At 52.6% G+C, this 24989-nt stretch overlaps 2 long non-coding RNA genes across 9 annotated transcripts in view; one reads left to right on the top strand and one right to left on the bottom strand.

The window, feature by feature from the left end:
• LOC109391505 (uncharacterized) overlaps positions 1-24989 on the bottom strand; it is a 54855-nt gene that overhangs the window by 27706 nt on the left and 2160 nt on the right. For 7 of the 8 annotated variants that reach the window (XR_002125842.1, XR_002125841.1, XR_002125844.1 and 4 more), the window contains one exon: positions 2663-2957. This is a non-coding gene — a long non-coding RNA (uncharacterized LOC109391505). The remainder of the gene's footprint in view (positions 1-2662; positions 2958-24989) is intronic. The other variant, XR_002125846.1, reaches the window with a different exon arrangement.
• Positions 14666-18901, top strand: LOC109391506 (uncharacterized). Its single transcript, XR_002125848.1, has 3 exons — positions 14666-17057; positions 17456-17589; positions 17730-18901. It is a non-coding gene; the product is annotated as an uncharacterized LOC109391506 (long non-coding RNA).

The following is a 24989-nucleotide window of genomic DNA, read 5'->3' on the forward strand; positions in this document are numbered from 1 at the left end:
TTCGGGGTGTCAGTGACCCCCCTGGTAAGGAGGTGGGCAGGGCTTTGCAGTGGGCCTCAGAAGAAAGCAGACCACATCTACGTCATGCCGACGTGTGCAGCCAGGCTTAATGACGGAGACAGCCGCCGTCGCAGCTCAGAAAGCTGCTTTCCTCCCTGAGCGAGGATGGAGAAAGACACCGCAGGAGTGAGAGGAGCAGCACGTCCCTCTGAGACCCAGAGCCCAGACCCCAGACCCCAGAAGGCCCCACGCCAGGGAACTTGCCACAATGATTACCCACCTTCCTGCCCTCTGCACTCACCTGTGTGATGCACGTCACTGCTTCCCCACCTGGACCCTGGCTGATCTTGGGGTTTGCCGTGGCCAATAGAACGTGGTGGAGTGACCGTGATCTAGTACCGCCCAACCGTGGGCTTCACCAGGCCTTGCTTCCATGGGCCCACTGGCTCCCGTGGGCCCCCATCCATCCTGCTGCCAGGCAAGCGGGCCCTGGGGCACAGCTGTGCCCAACGCCAAAGATGCCCCGGGCATCTCACTGCCTTTATTGCTTAGACGAGCTTGACCTGGGTTCCTGTCACTTGTAACAAGTGCCCAATTACCGAGCCTCCTAACCTGACCCTCTGCCTCAGGCCCCTCACAGACAGACCCCAAATCCACCCTCTGACGCTGCCCATTCAAAACTCCCAGTGGTGTCTCGCTGCCCACAGGCTGAGATCCACGTGTTTTCAATCTTGCTGTCGGTGCTCTCCAGGGTCGGGTCCCACCCCACACTCCGCCATACCTCACTCTCCACCACGGGCACAAAAACACACCTACCACCTCCGTTGTCCAGGTCATCGTGGCGTCCTCGTGAGCCAAGGTGGCAGGGCTCCCTGCCCCAGGACACGGACACAGACGGATGAACGTGATACATGAGAAAGTTACACAGCAGGTGAGGAGCCGGTAAGTGTCATGGAACCATAAAAAAATAGAGCACGGCGCTCCTTTCCCCGAGTGTGCGAGCCCTGGCTTCCAGCGGCCACGACACACACGTCGGCGTGCTCCACCCTGCAGCACCCAGGACACTCAGACTGCTGCCCAGCGGCCACGGTGCAAACACACCGACGAGTCGAGTTCAAGGCCTGTGTGCAGTTTTCCGTCTGTAGGTAAAGTGTGTGTGATCGAGGCGTGTGTCCCGTTACTTGGGTTTGTCCCTTTGGTCTACGGTTAGTTCCTATTTCCAATGAGCTTTGCTAGATATTGGTAAAAAGTCTGTCTTCATGCTCCCCTACTGAACGCAGACAACTTGAAGCATTTCTTCCTCTTCCATGGGGAGGAGGGCCTCAAGGCCCTGGGCAAGGGTTTCTGCCCCTTCCCCTAGACCTCCGACTCTCTCAGCCTCGTTAGCACATTCAGCTGTTTACAGGGAGGCCCTACTAGGATCTCAGAGAGTGGGGAACCTGCAAAACTTACAGAAAGGGGGGCTAGGTGCTGGAATGGCTCCATGAATGGCATGGGCAAATTTTCATGGAGCCGCCAAAAGATTTGCAGACCCCAGAGCACCTCGGCACAGGGTAAACGCTCAGAAGATGACATGGGTTCTCAGAGCTGTCAGCGAGCTCTGACAGAGGTCCTCAAGAGGCAGGATCCCACACTGGATGTCAGAAGACAGCGCCATCCCAGCAGTGTTTCTCAGTGTCAGCCAGGGACCAGCCCAATGCCTGGGACAGAGGCTGTCAGACCAAGGTCAGAGTGGTGGGAGCAGAAACAGCTGGCCTGGAGAAGTATTCTCGACCTCCAGTATTTGGTGACTTTATGTTAGGGACAGAAAGGACGCGTCATCCTAGCGAGAGGTGACTAGGGGTTCCTAGCCGGCAGGTTTCAAGCCTGCCTAGGAGACTGGCAGTTGACGGCATCATTTAACCTGGATATCAGGGTGGCTGACCGGTGTCATGTGCTCAGTTTGGGGAAATCGGAAAGAAACTGAAGACGACGTTTCTGGCCTGATATAACACACAGTCTATTGGGAGAGCTGAAATACACACATACGAAGCACCTAAATGTATTAGGAAGAGATTTGTCTGTCTGTGCAATTTAACATGTTCCAGACGGACTGCATAGGGGCTGGGGGAAAGGTGACACCTTCATCTGAAAGTTGTGCAAACACTCCTGGAAGCCTTCCTGCAGGAGGGTGCGCGCTAAGCCAGGCTTTACAGGACATGGGTTGGTGACCAGGAGAATATCCCAAAAGGAGGAGAAGGCACTACCAATACCCAACAACAGAGCTCATTCATTCAGAAGTTTTGTTTTAAGAGAAGACACTGAGAAAGAGCGGAGGGGGAGGGAACAGGGGGGAGGACGGAAGGGAACACAGGGAGAGGGAGAGGGGAGGTGAGGAGGAAGGGAACGTTTTCACACTGCTGGGGCACAGAGCACTTGGGAAAGCAACTTGAAGCCTTTCCTAGGAAGTGCCTTCCCATTTTCTTCCTGCTCCCCTCTAAGTCGATCATCTAAAGCCTGGCTGTCGAGATGTTTGCCCAGCTCCAGCAGTTAAGGTTGGTTTATTTAATTAGCACAATGATTTCAGGCCGTCACTAGGAGTCCGGGAGACCTCCACGTGGCTGACATCCAACCATCGCATCAGGGACCTCACTCACCCTTCGACCCTGGAGGCTATTTTTACCTGCTTGGTCTCTGCAGATTAGTAAAGGCAATTAAGTAGTCAGGTCGGAGCTCAGGGACAACTGATTCCTAGATGGTTCCGGAACAACCCTAGAAGGGCCGGCAGAAATAAGCCTAACCAGCATCCAGCGTGGCCATGAATAAACATCACCTGACAAATGTTGGGACGGCCTCATTCCACCTCTGGAAGAAGGTTCCGGAAGCCGGAGCAGAGTGCCTCTGGGGATGGCGCGGCTGAGTTCCTGTCGCTGTATTCTCTGGGTGCCTTTCCTAAGCTGTCCACATGCACCTACAACCTACGGAGAAATAAATCCTTTAATGTTCAGTGAGACACTCGTCTTCTGTTTTAACCCAGTGAGAGATGCCAACATTCTTCTTTTCTGCAGCAGTAAACTGAGGGCACCCTGTATTCTGCTGTGGCTTTTTCTTTTAATAAAAAAGCGTTATACATCTCCTTTTTTTTTTAAGAGTTTCTGACACAGAAAGACCAGTCAATACTTATAGGCCACAAAACAAACCAGACTAATTGAATTTTCCTACTGAACCTCCACTAGGTGGGGGTGGGGGAACAGGGTTTCCGAGTGAGGAGTGCCTCCCTAGCAGGGACACTCCGAGGCGGGGAGAAGGGCTGAGTCCCAGCCCGGCTGGCCTGCTCACTCTATGAATCAGGAGAGACACTGGGCTGCACCACCCAGACTTGTTGCTCTGATCCTGTACTGACCAAACAGCAAAGAAAAGCCTAAAATATTGACTGCCTTGCCCTTTACAGGAGTTTGCCCATGCCTGCCCCAAACCATCTGCCATGGGGCTCTCAGGTCCCCCGAGGCCGTCTGCCCAGGAGCGAGGCTCAGTTCACCCCCTCCCGAGTACATCGAGTTGGATTTGGATGTGTGGGCGTGTTGTCCAACCAACAAGCTGAGTAACGCCAGCCACCCACACGCGGTCTGTCCGTCATTTACTCACAGAGGAATCCTTTGTGGGGGTCAACACCACGGATCCCATAAAAACTGTGAAGTCCTGGCTACCCTGACACGCACCCTGAACAGTGTCCGCCTAGAACATTTCCTCATAGACAAAATGGAATACGGTGCCTGTTAGATAACTCGGTGTCATTCCCATCAGGGTTGGTTCAGGGTCAGGGTTAAGGTGAGGGCTGAAGCTGGACATGTATCTACCACAAAGCCTTGGTCAATTACCTAAAGACCCAACACACAGGGGGTGGTAAGGTCAGTTACGGCACACCCCTGTGATGGTCTGCTTATGCTGTTAGGAATTATGCTGAGCACAGGTTTTTATTGACATGGGACATGCCCACACATCTTGTTCATGAGACTCACATGGGAAGATGGTGAACACGGCAGCTTCCACCAGCCGGAGACTGTGAATCTGCAGGGCTGGGGCAGGGAGGCACCCAGACATTCAGACGCTAGCGTTCCAGCACACTCACCATGCGACGCTGCTGGAACACGTCCCCGGTGCCCCAGACTGCGGTCTGGCTGGTGCTTCGGCCCTCGGGGTCCATCTTCTAAGGGATCAGCAGCGTGGCCTGGGACATCCATGCCTGAGACTAGGGTCGTAGGCTCAGACAAGGGCCTACACAGAGTTACACTGGCCTCGTCTGCTCCAAAGCATGGAATTCCCTGAGACTGAACACTAGGCCAGTCACGGGGGACATCTCTGGACAAAAAAAGTGGGCCTGACAAGCTCAGGGGAGGCCAGCATGGCGGGCCCTACAAACTCAGAGATGGAAACTAACCACACAGGATGGCCTGAACGTACAAATCCCTAACTGAAAGTGGGTCATGGCGGGTCGTCACGACCTCGGCCTGTAAAAGATCAGCCTTTACCTGAAGGGAGCCTGTCTGTTGTCTTTCCGCATCTAAGATAACATACCCAGGAATGTCAGTCATCCCTTTTTCCGGATCCCTCAGGGCACAACCCGTGGCACCGAGCAAGAGACCACGGAACCCCTCATTGTTATCTCGTTCCCCAAAACCATCTCTACGTGCTGTAAATGTTAATTATTAATTGCCCTGTACCCACCAATGTAAAAGAAGTACATCTCTGCCTTTTACTGTTATCCAATTTCAGAGGTTTCTCCACTCTGCTTTCTCCTGCCCCTTAATCTACCACCAATGGGTTTCATGCAACACTCCTTAAGTTTCCTTTGATTGTAATGCATAAAATAAGCTGCAAAATTGCCATTCTCTGGAGCATTTCCTCAATCCATTGAGATTTTGCTTCCCAGCAATTGTCACCAGTTTGGCTCAAATAAACTCATAAAAATTTTCCACAGGTTAGGGCATTTCTTACATTGACAAGAGCAGGGAGTGAAATGCTTGACCAGCACCTCAAGGTGAAGGATGCACTCCACCACCCCTGGCTGGCCAGGGGCTGCTCTCCGTCCTGACCAGCAGAACCCCCACCGGCCTCACTGAAGCTTGCTCCCTGGGGTCAGCGGAACCCTGGCCTCCCGCCACATCCCAGCTGCCGGGACCTGAACACCTTGGGAAAGGGGCACTAACGATGCAGATGGAATTCCGGGGCCGGTCAGGTGGCCCTAAGTGGGGAGAGTCAGAAGGGGCCTTAAAAGTAGAAGGAGGAGGCAGAGGGGCACATGATAATGGGAGCAGGGCTAGGAGACGCTGTCGCTGGCTTTAAAGATGGAGGGTCCACGAGCCCAGGAATGTGGGCGCATCTGAGCTGCAAAAGGCCAGAACACGATGACGCACTGGAGTCCCCAGAAGTAGCCAGCACTGCCGCCACGTTGATTTTAGCCCAAGGGGGCTTGCGTTGGCCTTCTGAACTACAGAGCTGCAAGATAACTCAGTGTGGTCATCGTGAAGGCCGCAGAAGGGAACCCACACAGCCCCTGGCTCTCTTCGAGGCCCATCCCTGAGGCAGAGGGACTGTCGGTGAGGACAGGGGGCCGTGCTCGACAGGTCTGCTCGGCCCCGGTGCCGATCATTCGTGGTTTCGTGTTCACTCCCATCCTGGGCAGTCCATTCGTGTCTTGCCAGTTTTCTGTCAACTCTGCACAATAACACCATTACTATTACTGGTGGCAGATGAGTGATACCCTTCCCTGCATCCCCAGAGCAGGCAAGCTGAATCCCGGGTGGTGGCACTGAGCAGAGGCCATATCTGTGAACACTTATTACGGCTCCTTCGTGCAGTTCAGTTGTGACCGCGCCCTTGAAGTGACCGCCCTCCCAGCTGACAGGTGAGTAAACAGCTCTGAGGGGTCAAGTGACTGAGGAGCCTCTAATCAAGTAGCATTCCAGTGGGGACATTGAAAAATTGCTCTTAAAGGGCTGGAATACCCATTGTCTGATGGATAATTTAGATATTCGCCTGGCAATTCTTATGTCACCAAAGAGATCACGTCCACTTCAGACCCATTGGTGTCTGAATTATAACAAATTCTGGGGTTGGTCCAGTGCAAAAAGACTGGCCTAATAAAAGGAGTTCCTGGTGTGTAACCTAGACACGCGTCCAGGGCGTCCCGGGAAGAAGAACTAAGCTGCTATCTAGCAAAAGGGATTTCCAGCTCAATTTTTTAGCGTGTCACCGAAACACTTCCCTGACATTTCACCAAATGGAAAAAAGACAGCTTCCTCCGAGCAGCTTTTTACTTTGCCCTAGACAGATCCAAGTCTGCTGGCTTCCACAGTGGAAACCGTGTCAGGAATGTCACTGCTAGGTACAGTCAGTGACTTGAATTCCTCAGTAATATTTATGCTCTTCTCATGACCAAGAAAATACCAGATGTTAGCAAGGAGTCCGCTTGGCAGGCAAAATAAGTATACAAAGTCAGAGCCCGGGCAGGGCCCCTGCACGGCAGGATTGTGGGTCAGCGCAGGCCCCTGGATAGACCTGGGTGGGGTTAGATCGTGGATAATTAGAGGGCACGTCCAAGCCAGGAAGGAGGCCAGGAGAGGCAGGTGTTGGGCAGACTGGTTTCTCAGCCTCGGTGACCTCCTGGCCCATCATTTAGCCTGGAGTCCTGGGCCTCGGCCTGCACCAGGTTCTCAGCCTCTTAGTCATCAGAGAAACGCGTATGAAACCAATATGGGCTCCCCCGCACACCCACCAGCATGCCTGAGTTATGTCCTTGTCTAAATTAGAGCGTGAAAGCAAAGTTAGATATGCAAAAACACAGCAGCCCTCAAATACGCTGACGGGGTCAACATCGCACAGGAGCCCTCCCCCGACAGCCCATGACTTGGCAAAAGACTTCTGCAGGTGATACCTCACCTGATTTTGCAATGACCTCACGAGGTCGCCATGCAGGGGGCACCTTAGCTCCACTTGAGGGCACTGAGCACAATGCAACTGGGCTCACATCTAAAGCTTTCCAGCAATGTAGCTGCAAGGAGAAAACTCTAGAATAGAATAGCAGGGGACATGGGTGGTGGCGCTTAGCACTAGACCTCACTTCTTCTCATTCTAAAATACATGTACGATCTGCAGTCATGTCTGCGTACCACAGACGTGGCCGTGGCACATTGGTTCTCAAACGTTCGTGCCTGTTTGTTTGAAATGCAACATTCTAGACCCTACACCCAGAGGGTCTGATGACAAAGTCTGAGATGGAGCCCAGAAATCTATGTTTTCAGTGAGACTCCCAGTCCTTGTTCACACCAGGATGCTTTGGAGAGCAAATTGGATGTGATTAATAATTACACTGGCGGGCCGGCTGAGTGGCGCGATGGTTAAGAGCTGGCTTGGGACGCCAGAGGGCCCCGGTTTGGATCCCACATATGAGGGCCAGTGTCAGTGCCCTCTGCAGCTAAGATGGTGAACGGCAGCTCGACCTGGAGCTGGGCTGCTGTGGGTCATCAGTGACGGCGTAGGCTGCAGCCCCTGCTGCAGTGGGCTGCCATAAGCTACCGTGTGTGGCTGGCAGCCAGCGTGAGCGGCCAGCAGCCACCGTGAGCGGCCGTCCAGAGGTCAGTGACCGATCTGCCTCACCCAGGAAGAGCGCAATGATGGTGCCAACTTGGGCCAGTAAAACAACGTCCTCTGCAACTAGACTGAAGAACAAAACAACAGCAACTTGTCTGTTTCCCTTCCCCCAATTCCCCAATAAAATCTTTAAATAATAATAATAATAATAATAATAATTACACTGGCACCACAGCTGAACTGGGACTGACGTGAGCCAGCTGTGGCAGGCCACACTCGTGAAAACATTCTTTAGGCGTCACTGGAGGAATGGCGTTGGCTGAGCCATCAGCACTCTGACTCATGCCCATCATAAACATCAGAAGAGGGTTTATGATCAGCTGTGGATTAAAATGCAAAGACCACGCATGAGAGCAGTGCCCTTTTTTCCAGGGCCCAAGTTGGCTCAGGCAGCCTAACTCTTTTCAGGCTCAACGTCCATCACCGCCCTTTTCATTATCTCCTTGTCTCTAAAAAGCATTTGATGCAACAGCGAATTGTAATCCCCTTCTACCAGCCTAAGCTGCCATTCCTCCCGTCCCTCTTTTAGGCAACGGTCTCTGTTGTCCACTCTGCCCATCCTCCTTCCTCAGGGAAGGCCTGAGTTCGCTCTCTCTGTGGTCACCTACGAGCAGAATAGGCTCCTCTCCCAGCCTGTTGTGCAGTGACCTGAGGCTATGTCCAAGTCCAGGACAATGAGATGAAAGTAGAATTGGCCTGCAAACCTCCCAGGAACTGTGCTTAAAGATGTGATCTCCCTTTCTTCTTCTGGCTGGACCACGAACCTGACAGCTGGTGCTCCGGCAGCCACCTTGGACCATGAACTAACCTTGGGGGTGGAAGCCGAGGTAGAACAGCGGGCTTCGAAGGAACCGAGTTCCCTGAACCCAGAAGCACTGTTCCAGCTGAGGACACGGGTTTTCCAGGCTCGTCGACCAGGAAAGACTCTTTTTCACGCTGCTGTTAGTCGGAACGCTTCTTTCCTTGTTTGCGGACCTAACGCTAAAGATTCAGCATTTTGGGGCCGGCCGAGTGGCTCAGTTGGTTAAGAGCTCGCTCAAGAGTTTGAGCTCTGAGCAACAGTGGTTCGAGTCCAGCCCGAGCTGAGCAGCCGCTGAGCTGCCAACAGGTAGCAGGATGGCTCAGCTTAAAAAAAAATAAAATAAAATAAAATAAAATAAATAAAAAATAAAGATTCAGCATTTTGCCTTTACCCTCTTCTCTCAGCCCATACTGGGGAGAAAGGCAGAAAAGCAGGGGTGATGCTGGGGGTCTAGGAAATACAGAAAAGTGGCGGAAGAGCTCTACCCATGGCAGCTGCTCAGCACCCTTTTGTATACGTCCTCTTGACTCGATTCATCAGTCACTCACGAGGCTTCTCGCACATAACTAACGATGCGGCCTTTACGACCATAACGCTTTTTCCAACATATCTCCTTCGACTCTCTCACAGGCTGGGTGAGGTGGGCACGGCAGTTACAATGAACCCACGAGTGGGTAAGGACATGAGCACGCAGAGAAGCGACTTGTTCAACCACACGTAGCCACTGCACACTCATCAAGCATCCATTCTGGGGAGCACAAGACAGCTCACTCTTTGGAGGAGACAAAACAGTTTCCAATGTCTGTTTCTACCACCCCAACCCCACCTCCACTCCCCGCCCCCCGCGATGCCTGACTGTGGCAGTGTCTGCTCCAGGAGTGGCTTCTGTGGTCACACCCAGGCTCACTGTCACCCCCTCACACCACCCCATCCCTGAAGTCACCAGTTCTGACGTGGACCTCATCAGAGCCACCTCTGTATGGATAGCTCATCCCAATCTGTCACCCCAGTGGTCCCCACCTCACCTCTCAGCTTGGGGGCCCCCGCCCCAACATCTCACTCAATAATGTTCCTCAAAAAATTAAAAATAGAACTGCCATGAGACTAGGAATTCCACTTCGCGTATATACACCACAGAATTGAAAGTGGGGTCCCAGGAAATATTTGCACACTCCCGTTCATGGCAGCATTACCCATAAGGGCCAAGAGCTGAAAACCACCCAGGGCCCATCAACGGATGAATGGATAAGCAAACTGTGGGCTTCATACCGTGGACACCATCTGCCGCCTTCAGTCCGCCTGCCACGCAGTCACCTGTGCGGACTTTCTGACATTTACTGCAGCTCCAGCCTACGTCCCCCGCAGACGCACCTCCCCTGCCCATCTGCACGTCTGGCACCTGCTCTGCCTTCCACCTAGGCTGCCATTCCTCTCTCACTCCTAAAAGCACCGCTGATCCAGACAGCGTCCCAGGGGCTCCCCATCACCCTCCCCAAGAGGGTAAGAGGCCCTGGCACCCCCAGCTTCCTCTGCACATAATCGTGGCTCCCTCTGCAGGGCAAGGCCTTGGGGGAAGGCCGGCTTGCATCTCTGCTCCTACCACCTGGGACTCCCACCTGCGGCAGCCCCTGACACACAGGTTGAAGAAGTGATGGGGAAGGGAGGGGTGCCAGGGATCACACGCCATCACTGCTGGGGGTTTTTTTTTTGGTTTATTTATTTTTTATTTTTATTGGGGAATTGGGAGAAGGGGAACAGACAAGTTGCTGTTGTTTTGTTCTTCAGTCTAGTTGTGGAGGACGTTGCTTCACTGGCCCAAGTTGGCACCATCATTGCGCTCTTCCCAAGCGAGGCAGATCAGTCGCCGGCTTCTGGACGGCCGCTCACAGTGGCTGCTGGCTGCTCACACTGGCTGCCGGCTACACACGGTAGCACATGGCAACCCACTGCAGCAGGGGCTGCAGCCTACGCCATCGCCGGCGACTCACAGCAGCCCAGCTCCAGGTTGAGCTGTTGTTCAGCATCTTAGCTGTGGAGGGCAGTGTCACTGACCCTCATGTGGGATCCTAACCGGGGCCCTCTGGTGTCCCAAGCCAGCTCTTAACCAACGTGCCACTCGGCCGGCCCTATCACTCTGTTTTCTTGCTTTGTAAGCTCTGCCCGCCTCAGGCCCACGGAGGGGCCGGTGTCTCCTGGGCAGTATGGCCCTTCCCCATGTGCCTTAAAAGAAATTTAGTAGCTTCAGACGCCTCGTGTGCTCTCAAAACTTAAAAGCCAATATTGAATAATGAGTGCTAAGAGCCGGAGGTGGTGGCTTGGACAACCACAGCCCAACTTCAAAGACCTCCAGGCAGCGCTCTTTTGAAGAACTTAAAATGAACAGTGATGTTAAGGGCAGATTCACGGGCGTGTACAAGCGTGTGTTGGGCACTTAGCACCTGCCAGGGGCCGAGGGGTCAGAGGGCAAACTCCTGCCAGTGACGGGCTGAGGCTGGCCTAGCGAAGGGAGCCAGCCTTCGCTCTTTCCATGTGTGCCCACTGCCGGCCCCGGTGCCCCGGGGATCCTTCTAGGAACCTGGGACACACCAGCTGTCTTTGCTCGGGTGGCATGCATGGAGGAAGTCAGACAATTTAAACTACGGTTAGTGAAACCATGCAGCACAAGTTCAGGTGGTAATTAGCGATGGGAGAGTGCGCAGAGCCCAGGGGACATGGCAGGCCTCTTGGAGGAAAGGGTCGTGGGGCTGGAAGGAGGTCAGGCAGGTAAGCAGGGTTCCAGATGAGAGGGACCCTCAAAGGCAGAGCGACCGCAGCGAGCTGAAGGAGAGGAAGCAGGGAGCACCAGGCCGGCCCTGCACACTTAGCAGCAAAGGGGCCTGTTGCACAAAGATGCACACGCAGTGCCTCACTGCAGGCTCCTCCCTCTGGGCCCAGCAGGTCCTCGCGGTGTTGGTCACCTGCGTGCTGGCAGCACACACACTCGCTCGTTCTTAGTCACAGGAATATTGTTCTTGTAGCCTTCAGGTGGACGGAGTGACGTGCCACCTGGAAAGGGAGGCGGGAGCCGAGGTGCCCAGGACCGTTGTGGGAATGACATACAGGTCTCTGGTGCCTCCCGCCTCCCCAAGAGGCCAGGCGCTCAGCGTCTGACAGCCACAGCAACTCAATTAATCCATAATTTAGCTACATATTAATCACGCCACCGAAGCCAAGTGCACTCGAGTCTGTCCATTCGTGTGACTGACCACAAGGGTGGAGGTAATGAGCAAGGCGGCACCCCGGGGCGGACTGAAAGGATGTAGGTGGGCTGTCACAGGGTGGGGACACCTTAGGGGAAAGGACAGCAGTGGAGGGAGAAGAGAGTGAGGGCTTCCAGACAGCAGGCAGCTTAGCGGGCTCCCCAGAGCCTGTTTCCCTCCCTTCTGTGCCTCGTGGCCTCAGGCAGAGCAGGGAGTAGGCCCAGAGCCGTGCAGGCGCGAATCCTGTGCTCGAATCCAACAGGGTCGCCATGCTACAGCTCCAAAGGCCTCCCCGGCTCCCACCGCCCTCCCTGCGTGCCCCCGTCACTTGTGGCTGCGCTCCCTGTCGCTTGCAGGGTGGGGACAGCAGAAGGACCATTTCCTCACTCAGGGTCAGCCAAGTCTCATGACAAAAGGTGGTGTGATTCAGTCAGCTTTCCAGAATGACACAACCTTCCAGAGGCGGTGTTCCCGTTTTGCACCGGGTCGGAGCCAAGTTTCCAAAAAACACTGTTTCCACACTTGGCTCTCAGGAGTGGGGGAGCATTACACAACCGCAGCGGATAGGGACAGGCCTGGTCCTCAGGCAGGCAAAGGGGCAGTGCGGGAAAACGGGCACATTTAAAATTATGTGCCCTTTGTAGTCCCATGAGGACAGACACCCCAGCTCAGAAGGTGGCTGCCTCCACCTCTTGTTTCAAGAGCAGAGTGGGGAGGATAAGGGCCTTTGCAGAGGGAGGCTGCGTCTCTGGGCGAGCTCTGCCAGTCGCCTCTGTTTAACAGGAAGGCTGGCCCTTGGAAATCCTGGAAGGCCAGCTCACACAGAAGTCTTCCCGAGGAGACCCTGAAAGGTGGGGCGAATTCCCTCAAGCGACAAACTGTTAACATGGTTGAGGAAGACAGCATTTCGCAATGCACGCTTGCAACACCAACCCTGTAGAGGAAAGCGGCTGGTGTGCTTGGGTCCCCAACCTTTCCCCTGAATGTCACCCATCAATCTGCAGGGGCCTAGGAGGAGTTGATGGTATTGGCGAGGAGCAGGCATTAACAAAGCTGTCACAGCACACCCAGCAGCAGTCGCGGAGTTAATTCCCTTCATTAATAATATCCTAATTTGCATGATTAATATGTCATAGTCGATAAACACAAGCGGCTACGAATAAAAAAAAATCACTGAACAAAAATGCCACCTGCTGAACAAAAAGAATAAGACAAATAAATGACGACACGGCTAAATGAGCAGGAGACGCTGTATTCCCCCTAAAACAATGTGCGAAATGCTTGAAAATGCCATTATTGGGACAAAGAGTTGAGGAACTCAGAGACAAGCATTCCAGATGTTTCCAGGCATTGACAACTGGCTGGCCACCTTCGGACAATTCCAAAACTCCCAGACCAGGAGGAATCCTGTCTGCTCCCTGGGCTCCTTGCCCTGCTTTCCTGAGCCAACCCCAGGCCACGGGGCGGAACACTCCAGGCCACAGTGGTGCCACCCTCAGCCCAGATCTACGTCTTCCTCCCTCTGCAAGCCTCAGCGATTTCTGGCCAGAGCTGGAGACGGGACTGCGGCCAAGGGCACTGTGCCTGCAGAGAGCAGAGGGAAGGAAACTGGGGATACCCTGGAAGGGCCCCGATAGGTTGTCCAGAGCCTTCAGAGACAAAGGCCTTATGCCGGACGCAGTGCTGGGCGCTGGGGAGAAATTCATACGTGGGTCCCGGGTGCAGACAACGGCTGACAGCCTGGAAAGCAAAGCAGTGAAGGGCGACCTGCCCAGCAGAACCATCTGCCAGGACGGGAATGTCCTAGGTCCGCCACATCCAGGGCAGCAGCCACAGACCGGCCACATGGACAGAGCCCCTGAAATGTGGCTAGGGTGGCTCACGGCTGGATGGTCTAGTTCCTGCCATTTTGATTAGTGTACCTGGAAAGAAACAAGCACTGAGGAGCCCAAATGGAAATGGGGTTATCTGGAGGTCAGGTTCGACCACCTACTGGTGACGACCTAGAAGCTTAGATGTTGTGTTGTTGTTGAAAGACCAGCGATCAAATATATGGTGATGGAAGAACTGACTCTGGGTGGTGAACACACAGTGTCATATATAGATGATGTATTACAGAATTGTACACCTGAAACCTTGTAACTTTACTAACATTGTCACCCCAATAAACTTTAATTAAAAAATAAAAAAAGACCAGCTACCAACGCAAGCAAGAACCGTGTCCCTAGGCGCGGCTTGTTGTGGGTCTGACATCACATTTCATGGGACTTTCCCTTCACCCATCGTTTCGAGTTGTCCCTGGGCCACATACTAAGTTGTTCCGTGCCTTCTCAGATGCTACCTTTTCCCACTGATAGAACATAAAAGGATTAAAGGAAAAAATAAAGATGGCAGGCCCTGAGAGCGTTAAAAAAAATTAATTGCTCGGTTTTGACCTAAGCGACAAAAAAGTCCCAAACTTCCTCAAGGTCAGGATTGTAAGTGTAAAAAGGAAACCGGGAGAAGTTAGGGAACCCTTGCTTTAAACTGTCACCCTCAGCCATTGCGCCGGTGGCTTCTGCCGACCAGGTTAAGCCAAGTCGAGGGACTCCCAAGCTTTTAGATTCATAAAAGTACCAGAAAATGATTAACCAAAATAATCAGATGTGTTTGGGAAGGTCAAGTTACCAGGAAAAGTCCTTGAGGAAAAAGCTAGGACCCTGGGATTAATCTGAGCGCAATCTGAACGATCTCATATACGGCCTCTGTTTTCATTGGCACCGGAGACAAAAAACAGGAAGCCTACGGTGGCAACAAGTAAAACCTAGTACATCCAGGCTACCCCTTGAAGACTTAAAGCCCTCTCTGAAACTTTGCAGGAAGCAGGCATAAGCCGATTTGAGCAGAGTAGACAAGGGTAAGCTTAGAAGAGGAAAAGTACTGTAATTGTGTAATAGTTCTCCTGGAGAACAGACAAACCATGAGGCAAGGAGCCACACCACTGACCTGAACGGAAGCCAGGGGAGCTGCCAGGAGGGGCAGGCACTGGAAAATAATCTGGCCGTGGGGCTGCGGAAAGGCTGGAGAACAATGCAGCTACCCAGCGACTGCGTGGTCACGGAATTATCCGGCTGTGCTGTTCCAGAAGACCTCCACGGCCTTCCCCAACGGTTCCTAGCAGCGGTCCACCCCGACCGCACAGACGCGGCCCAGCAGGGTCCAGCTCGCCTGGCCCGACACCTGGCTCCCAGCATCCGCCCTTCTGCAGTGTCCTCTCTCTGCCCGAGGACTCATGGCCATTGTACGTGTTGGTGGCTGACCCCTTTCTTCCCACCCTCCACACAGACGAGTCCACGCTTAACAGCAAGCGCTTCCCACTTTGGTTTTCTCTCCTCTCTTTTAAGTGAAAACAGGCGTTTCAGTTTGTGACTGGCAAGACAGGGTGGAGACGACAGAAGTTGGTGCCGTGCCAACAACCATGTTCCTAAACCGTCACAGCTTTGGGAGAGCCATCGACATTTTGTTTTTTTCAATTAAGGTTAAGAAGCGAGTACACTGCTTTAAAACGTCAATAACATGTGTTGCAACTCATTCACGGGTATCGAACGTGACACCCCAGCAGCAGTCCCCACACACACACTCATCCCAAGACTCTGAAAGCCCTTCTCCGCCCAGAACACCTCACCCACGCCAAAGACCTGTGCACCCCGACGGCACTGAATTTTGAGGTGTCTATGAACACACCACGGGGTCCTGAGCCCTGGGCCTGAAGACCCTGAGGAAAGGGAAGGAGGGGAACACACCCCACCTCCTGGGGTCCAGCTGGTCCCACCCAACATTGTTTCAGAGCCATGCAAGCTCCAAGCTCCGAGGTGCAGCGGCCATCACCCCATCGGCATGTGAGCACGTCTTTGTCCAGGGATTGTGGGAACCACAGATGGCTAAGACACGAGCCCTGCTGTCAGAGGCTTCTCGTTCACCAGGGAAGCACCCACATACTACTAGTGCTGGTGAAAAACCAGGTAAGAACCAAAGAAGTGTGGCAAGATGTCACAGGGCGGGGAAAGCCATCTCCTCTGAGCTAAGCCTTGAGTCATGGCGCAAGTCTCCCAGCCTCAGTTCTGGAAACACGACTTGAATCAATATAAATTAACACTCCACCGTAATACCTAATACCATGTGACAATTACTGGTTTTCAGGTGCGGTTCCATTCAGACCGTTCGCTGAGCAGGAGCTGTGATATATCTGCGCCCTGAACACCGGACATGGAGTCTAGCCTGAGGAGGCGCCCAGAATTTGTGACTTGTTATCTGATTACATCAACATATAAACACGCTGTGGGATTCAAGGACTCCCTGACTTCCTAACTCACAAGAAAATACATTACAGATACAGATTTTTTTATCATCTCCCAGCTTGTTTACCAAGGTCAGCGGGAAAGAGACCCAGGAAAAAGGTGAGGCCGAAGGAAGACTGCATAATTCTATTTTCCGGGTGAATATTTTTAGTCAAGACTTTATGCTTAGCAAAGTAGTGCTCAAATTCACCCAGTGCTTGGAAGACATGGAAAAGAAAATGCAAAAGGTTCTGATGACGCTTCTCCTAAAGCCTTGATATTCCGAGTGCGGTCGGGGACCAGTGGCCAGCACCCCTGGGAGCCTGGGGGCCTGGAAGCCTGCGGACTCTGAGCCCACCCAGACCTGAAGGCTGACAGGTGATGTGAAGGAACGCTGAAGTTTGGATAGCTCTGCTTTAAAAAGCCTCCACTTACAGGTTTGCCACTTTATCTTTACAAAAGAAGAAAGAAGCCGTGGGGAACGCAGACATTTGCGTCCACCCCCAAATGTCACACCCGTGGTCATTTAGAAGGCCGATGGTGCAGACCACCTTCCAGCAGCGGCTGGAATCATCAGGAAGAGGACTCAGTGGCCAAGGTCCTGGAAGGCACCTTTAACCTGATATCAAGGCTCTCCCAGCTCGGAAAGACACATCACAGGGTCAATCGATAACGTGCAACCCAACAAACCCTCTGATGCAACAGCCACAGGTCATGACCAGAGAGGGCGGGAAAGGTCATATCTGCTGGACAGGCACAGGTGCCACCCTCCAGCTTCTCTCAGGAGCATCAGTGCCTCCAAAGCAGTCACATTGATGGAGTCCATCTACACGGTAGCGTTAGAGGAAGCTTTTATTTCTACAGCTAAGTTTTACTTTGAGAGAAGACGGAGTGGGCGGGAGCTGCAGTGGGCGGGGGAGAAGGCAAGAGGATAAGAGGGTAACGAGCTTTCCCCAGGGCCCCTCAGCCTCCCCACATTCTTCGAGCCTCCTCCCTGGGTGCAGGACCGGTCTGAAGCAGAGGTGAGCTCTGAGGCTGCCAGGTGAACTCGCTGGCCCCAAGTGCACCCAGGTGAGTGCGGGAGCGGGTATCTGTACCTGTATCTGCTTAATGGGGTGACAACAGTTCCATGCAAGGGCTGGGGAGTGCGGGATGCAGCCAGAGAATCCGCTACTTCAGACGTCGAGTATGTTTACTGCTCAAGCACAAGATCAAAAAATATTTCTAACTTTACTTAAATGTTTTAATAATTTAAATATATAAATATATCCATATCTAGGTGGCTGGATCACTAGATATAGTCTTCTATCTTCTTTCCAAGAGTTTACGCAAAAATGCTTAAAACCCACAAAGCCAAGAACGGGAGGAGTCAGAGGAGCAGGTTCTCGGAGCTGGGAACAGTCCCCAGCGTCGCCTGATGACTTCTGGGTTGTCTCCTGATGTTTGCCGGCGTTTATGCCTTATTCCAGGTCACATGATGAGCGACTGAGGTAGAACCAGCACGCAGAGCCTCTGATTCACAGGCTGAACTGCCCGACACCGCACTGCTTTCAAAATTAGACGCACACACGCTTCCTGAGTGACGGACACATAGCATGTTCTAGTAAGTAATATGCCTCTGGGACATGGTCAAGAGCGGAACTGAGCAAGACATCAGTCTTGCTCCTCCTAGGTTTCTGCTCTATGAAAAGGGGAAAATGAGAGGGGTTCTAAATTAAACATATTATCCTATTTCCTCGGCAGGAATCTCATGTCTGAAACGTATTAATAATAACGTTTACAGCTTTTCGAGAAAATGCTATGAAAATAGGAATATTTTTAAAAACTAACAAAGAAGCTATAAGACAATATCCGCTACCCAAAGGAGCATGGAGAGCTTAGGAGCAGAGGATTACCGAATAATTATGCAAAGTGCCCCACGCGAGAACACACCCGAGTGGATGTCTCAGGCAGCAGTTCTCACAGCGTGACCCCAGGCGAGCACGTCAGCACCTTCTGGAACTTTTCAGAAATGATGGGATAGACAAGGGGTGGGGCGCAGCCACCTGCTTGGTCACAAGCCCCCCCACCCCCGCCTCCAGCCCAGGGTTTTCTGATGCAGGCTCAAGTTTGAGAACCTGTGGCCTGACACAATGAGGTTCCCAGGTCCTGTGTGTGGTGGGCCTAAGATAAGCGCTGCTCCTGCAGGAACCTAGCCACACAGCCATGGTTTAATGATACCGTCTTCACTGTCATTTACCATCAACCATTTCACCCCCACGAACACCACAAGCTTCTCCTAGGTTAACAGCATTCTTCCTCAGGTCGACGATTGAAGCGTGAGTAACAAAATCAAGCTGAGATAATTTTCCATAAACGTGATCTATTGCCATCGGTATTATGTACTGAAAAAAAAAATGACACATGTGACAGTTATGAAAGGTTGCCTCGCTCTACACCAAGAGTTGAAAATTAAGGCTAAAATGAAAAACAAAAAACACTTGGAAAATTCTCAGTGTTCCCAAGTAAACGGGGAGTGGGTTCCTGTAGCCGGCTTGCAGTGCAGCCCTGGGTCTGCAGGAGATACCACCTGGGGGCCTGTGAGGAATGCAGAGTCCAGGGCCCCCGCCCAGGCCAGGCACCAGGCTGCGTGTTAACAGAATGCCCGGGAATTGTGCTCACACTGAAGCCTGAGAAGCGGTGCATTCGACGGGACCTGAAAAATACTGGGTGAAGGTGGGTTTCCTCCTCTTTTGCCTTTTTTATGCAAGGGAGAGCCAACTGCTGTCAAGCAAGACAGAGCAACTATTCAGCGTTTTCTGTGAGTATGGCATTGGAGAAGGCATTCTTTCGGAAACGGGAATTTATTTCTTCCTTCCTAAATAGACTGATTTAAATTAACCTCCCTGGCGGTCTGATTATGTCAGTAATTTTGTACCCAAAGCGGTACATTGTTTTGCGTGGAAATTTGTTTTTTTATATTGTAGGCCTGTAATTCTTAGGAATTACTCACTTAAGTTGATTTTTTAGCTTTTATTTCACAGACTGACATTTTCAGGGCCATCTGGAGCAGGTAACATCTATGCAGTAGAGAAAGTTCACTATTACTAGCTCTTTACTAGCATGTGTCTCCAAATAAGTAGTCTAAATTCTGCAAGCCGCTCAGCTATATTTATAAGATGATGCATACCTTATAGCCCACTTAAATCTGTCCAAACAAGAGTCTAGTAGGCATCCCAGGTATGATAAAGTTTGAAACACAAAATCATAAATTATAATATAATAAATAATTATTAAAAATAATATAATTTTATTCAATTATGTAATCAAATAAAAAACACTGCAATTTGTCATCGGCTGGCGTTCTCGTCAGCGATCACAGGAGGACACCACAGGATCGCAGGGAGCAGGTAAGGGACTTCTCTGGGACACTGCAGTGTAATCCCGAGTGTGGCTCGGGGTTACCGCTTCTGGCAGTGAAAATTAACCCTGAGCCACACTCGGGATTACCGCCAGGGCGGTTAAAATAACAACTGGTCACACATGGGATGGAGATGTTGAAAAGTGTCTTCAAGAAATAAGGCTTCAGGGGCGGGCCGAGTGGCGCATTGGTTAAGAACTGGCTTGGGACACCAGAGGGCCCCGGTTCGGATCCCACATATGAGGGCCAGTGACACTGCCCTCCACAGCTAAGATGCTGAACGACAGCTCAACCTGGAGCTGGGCTGCCCTGAGTCGCCGGCGACTGCGTAGGCTGCAGCCCCTGTGGCAGTGGGTTGCCATGGGCTACCGTGTGTGGCCAGCAGCCAGCGTGAGCGGCCAGCAGCCGCCATGAGCGGCCGTCCAGAAGCCGGCGACTGATCTGCCTCGCCCGGGAAGAGCGCAATGATGGTGCCAACTTGGGCCAGTGAAGCAACGTCCTCCACAACTAGACTGAAGAACAAAACAACAGCAACTTGTCTGTTCCCCTTTCCTGTTCCCCTTTCCCCAATTCCCCAGCACTGTTCCCATCCCCCAATTCCCCAATAAAAAAATCTTAAAAAAAAAAAAGAAAGAAAGGCTTCACCCAATTCCTTTAAGTTAAAGGAAATTTGAACGAGCGGAAAGGGGGATTTTCAAGCAAGTAAGAGAGGCTACTAGGAAAATGTCGCCTCTCAGGAGAGGCAGGACGGAGTCGCCCACAGGCCTCTGCGCACAGAATGGGGTGGGGCGGGTGGAGCAAACTGAGGTGGCCCTCATGTGTCCCGTGACCTCGATTTGATCAAGTCAAGGGTGAGACCATCTTCCCCGGAAATGGGAAGCCACCACTGTGGTGAGTTCAGCAGACCCCACGAGGGCGTGCCACCCAGCAGCGGGGGGCTGGGCTGGCGGGAGAGCAGGAACCTGGGGAGACCCTTGGCGTAGGAGGGTGCTCCCCCCCGGATGCTCTGATACCCGGACACAAGAGCTGAGAAAGCTGGCAGCTCTGCAAAGACACAAATCCGAGGTTCTTGTTGAAAGGACTCCGAGCGGTTCTGCTGGGCAGCCCGGCCTTCTCTGCTGGAATGGCTGTGCCTCACTTCATAGTAAGCACATCTGTAACAATCTCTTCAGGGAGAAAGATGCCCTCGCCCATCTGTTACATTATTAATAGCTTCCTAGGGGCTGGCCTATTACTCCGACAGCACAAGCCGTATCCTTAGCACCATGCTGGAGAATCAAAGGCCTGTGTACCCTTGTTTAAAAATAAAATGTATCGACTGCAAGAACAGGAAATCATTCTCAGCCTCATAAATAATGTTCCTTCCGTGTCAAATGCTTTTCTCACAGCACATACTTCAGAACCCGTTTGCATCAACCACACCACTTTCAGCGATAAGTTTCCCAAACGCTCATTGATGGGGAAGCAGCCGCTCTAGCCTGTGCCCCACCCATGCAGTTATCACAGGTCCCGTAAGACCCACCAGCCCCGGCTACGGCTTTCAGGACACCAGCTACAAAGTTCTGTGGCCAACTGAAGGTGACAGGACAGGAGGTCCCAGTGCAAGGCAAAAGGCAGAACCCCAAGAAGGGCTTTGTGCTTCCTCTTCCTGAGAACACATGTGGCTGTGCAAATTGTAAAAACTACAGCGTGGTATGGGTTCATGTCTGTGGAGATGAAACACTCACGACAACTGTAGCATAAGTATGTGAAATGATACAACATTAACTCCAAATAAACAGTGACAAGTGAAGGGCGTATATTGCAATTCCTAGAGCAACCACTAAAAAAAAGGTCCAAAAGCTATGGCATCCAAAGACAATAGATGAATTAAAATGGAATTTTAAAAAGCAACCAACTCTAACGACGGGAAAGGAAGAAAAGAGAAAAAAGGAAGACAAACAGAAGACAAATAGCAACATCATATCAATAATTACAATAACTGTAGAGGGTTAAAGTTTCCAGAGAAAAGACTGAGATATTCAAAGTGCATTTTAAAAATGAGACCTAGGGGGCCGGCCGTGTGGCTCAGTTGGTTAAGAGATGGCTTAGAGAGCAAGCTCTGAGCAACAGGGCCGCCGCTGGTTTGATTCCCACATGGGCCAGCGATGCTGCACCTGAACTGAATTGTCGCTGAGCTGCCAACAGGTGGCAGGATGGCTCAGCTGGTGTAACAACAAGATTGCCTGTTCGATAGTGGGCTATGCCCACCCTCAACTAAGACTGAACTCGGCACCTTGAGCTGAGCTGCCGCCTGGATGGCTCAGTGGATAGAGAGTGCACTCTTAACAACAAGGCTGCTGGTTCGACTCCTGCATGGGATGGTGGCTATGCCGACCCACAACTAAGATTGAACACAGCACCTTGAGTTTAGAGGTCACAAGCTGCTGCCAGGCTGCCAGTTGGCGACTGGCGAACTCCATAAGGAAGATTGAAGAACAACAACTTGGCTGGTCCCCTTCCCCAATTCCCCAATACTGTTCCCCTCCTCCAATTCTGCAATAAAAAAAAAAAATGAGACCTAGTGGTGTGCTGTCTACGAGAAACGCACTGAAAATATAAATACAGACCTGTTCTGCCACTCATGTGCAATAGCTTTGAGAAAATGTTTTCATTCAGGACTCAATGTCTTCACTTCCCAGATAACAGATTAAATAACAGAGGCGATATTGGTCGTTTATATTTTGGACAATAACCAAAGACAACAGGGCTGTGAGGCGCCCTCGCAGCCTGTCTACCCCCAGTTCCTCCTCCCCATTCCACATCCTCCCTCCGGGCTGGTGGTCCTCTGGGATCCCATTCCTGATGCCCAGCTGGCTGGCAGCCTCGCCCTCTCCCCCACACCCTCCCGCGCTGCCCAGCCTTGGTGAAACCTGGCTCTCCCGTGGACACCTGGCTGTAGCTGTCCGCCGTGGGAATGCCCCACTCTCCCACAGGCCTCTGTGAGAGTCTCCTGGGGCTGCTGGAACAAAGCACCACACACGGGCGGCTTAAGACAATAGACATTTATTGTCTCACAGCTCTGGAGAACAGAAGTCTGCAATCAAGGTGTTATCGGGGTTCACACCCCCACTGGAGGCTCTGGGGGAAGATCCTTCCTGCCTCTCCCAGCTGCTGGTGGCTTCCAGCCATCCGTGGCACCCCTAGGCTGGCAGCTACATCCCTCCAATCTGTCTCCATCGTCACATGGCCTCTCCTGTGTCCCTCTCGCAGTGTCTCTTTTCCTCTCATAAGGACACCAGTCATGCTGGATTGAGTACTATCCCGCTCCAGGGAGACCCCCTCTTAACTATTCACATCTCCAACCACCCTATTTCCACATAAGGTTGTATTCTGAGGTTCCAGAAACACATGAATTTGGGGGACACTATCCAGCCCAGGGCACTGTTTGCACAGCCATCTACCATCCTCCCAGTCCTGTCTTCATCCCCTGGGGACTCAGGCACCTGGCACCCAGTCCACCGCCACACCCCAAACCTGCCGTCAGCCCGAGCAGTCTGCTCCAACCCAAGCACGACCCATCCAAGGGCCGGCCTCTGCATCCTCTGACCTCCACGGCCCTGCTGACGCTCCGTGCCATCCAGCCACCCAATCCTGGGGCGACTCCGAGGACTTTGTCATCGGCAGCTGCTGCCCCTCTGAAGCCATGTACTCACAAAACCTCCCTCCCGGGTGACTGCAGTCTCCTCTCCTCCAGGTGACGCATCCGGTGACAAATGTGTAGGCGCCTGGGTTACATCAGTGGACACAGCAAGGCAGCTGCCGTGGCAGACCTGCCGTCCGGAGTTGGCACCGTGCTCTCGGTACCTCCAGGAGAGGCTGGCAGTCCTCCCCCGTTACACCCTCCTGCCTCCACTGCCTTCTCACCCGCCAGAGGCCATGTCCCCATCCACCACTAGTCAATATGCCAACCTGCCTTGCCCCGTTGTCCGTCCTTTGCTCCACCTGGAATATACCCAGTCAGGGGTGCCCCAAATGGCGAGCCTTCTCCACCCAGAGTGCAGCACAAAGCGGGGGCCCCCGCCCTGCAGGCCCTGTGGAATCGCGTCACAAACCCCAACCAACCCTCAGCACTGACACATTGCTGTCACTCTTAGCTGTAGTGCTGCCTCCTTCTTCAGCAAAAACTGAACCCCCGCCCCCCCCCCAGGGCAACAGCCTCAAGCCCACCTGCCATCCCCGCCCACCTGCTGCCCCCAGTCCTTTCTTAGGCCCTCCTGGTAATCACAGTAAACCCCTGCGCGCCTGGTGTCCCAGATACACACCAGCCTGAACTGCCCATTTTCTCCCTCTTTTTTCTCTCTCTTTCTACTGGAATCTTCCATCAGCACTTAAATTTGTCCATCTCTCCCATTTTAAGAACACCCTCCATCTCCACTGCATGTTCTCCCCCAGTTTCCAATACTCCCCACCTCCCGGTCTCCATGTCGCCTTTGTTGCAGCAGCCTGGCAGCTCCAGCCCTCCCCAGCGTCCCATGCATGGGCCACATCACCTGCACCTTCATCAGTCTCGTTTGCTGCTGCCGACTCCTTTGGGGAACACACTCCCCAGGAGTTCGTGACCACAGACCTTCTTCTTATCCCTTGGGCCTTCCATCCTGTGCCCTGGGCAGGTTCTGTGCTGTGCCCACTGCTGGCTGTGGGAGCTGGCTGCCAGGCAGCTGCATGGAGGTCCTCAGAACCAGACCCAAGACAGCAGACGAGTTAGGACCGTGGGGGCAAGCTTAGACCAGCTGGAGACCAGACACAGAGATCTAACAGACACATTGTTGTTTTCCTTTCCCCGAAAGGTCTGCTCTTGCAACGTGGGTCTCCCTCCACAGTTGGTCATGGAAGATGTCCTGTGTGACCAGGCAACGGGGTGTGTTTCCTGCACAGCCGGACGCGGCCAGATCCACAAGGCACGGCCGTGTATGTGCTCTCCCTTCTTCACCTCTTCCCTTCACTCTTGTTGGGATGCACTTGCCAGTAAAGTTGTAGCAAGTAAGCTAAGACTCTCCCCAACACACAGAACTCCTATCCTGCTATCAAAGTGACAACGTAACCACTCCACACCCACTGAGACGACTAGAATGAAAAGTCAGACAGTAACAAGTGGTGGCGAGGACCCTCATGCATCTGCTGCTGGTGGCTGCTGTGGAAACAGCCAGCCATTCCACAGAAGGTTAAAGATTGAGTGACTATACGGCCAGCAATTCCACTCCCAGCAGCCCAACCCAGAGACGTCTGTCCACACTGAAACGTTCCCACAAGCATCCATTGAAGCATTATTCATCATAGCCAAAAACAGAAAACGCTACAGTGATCCATCAACTGGAGAATGGGTAAACAGAACACAGTATTTCCATATAATGGGATATTATTCATCCATAAAAAGGAATGCAGCACTGACACACGCTAAGTGGATGAACCTGGAAACACAGTGAAAGAAGCCAGACGCAAAAGACCACATGTTATATAATCCCATTCATATAAAATTCCAGAGTGGGGAAAACCTAGAGAGACAAAAAGTAGCTTAGTGGTTGCCTAGGGCTGGGGAGGGGAGGCTGGGAGAGTGGGGGGCG

This window comes from Hipposideros armiger, unplaced genomic scaffold, assembly GCF_001890085.2.
Source record: "Hipposideros armiger isolate ML-2016 unplaced genomic scaffold, ASM189008v1 scaffold_295, whole genome shotgun sequence".
NCBI classification, from domain to species: domain Eukaryota; kingdom Metazoa; phylum Chordata; class Mammalia; order Chiroptera; family Hipposideridae; genus Hipposideros; species Hipposideros armiger.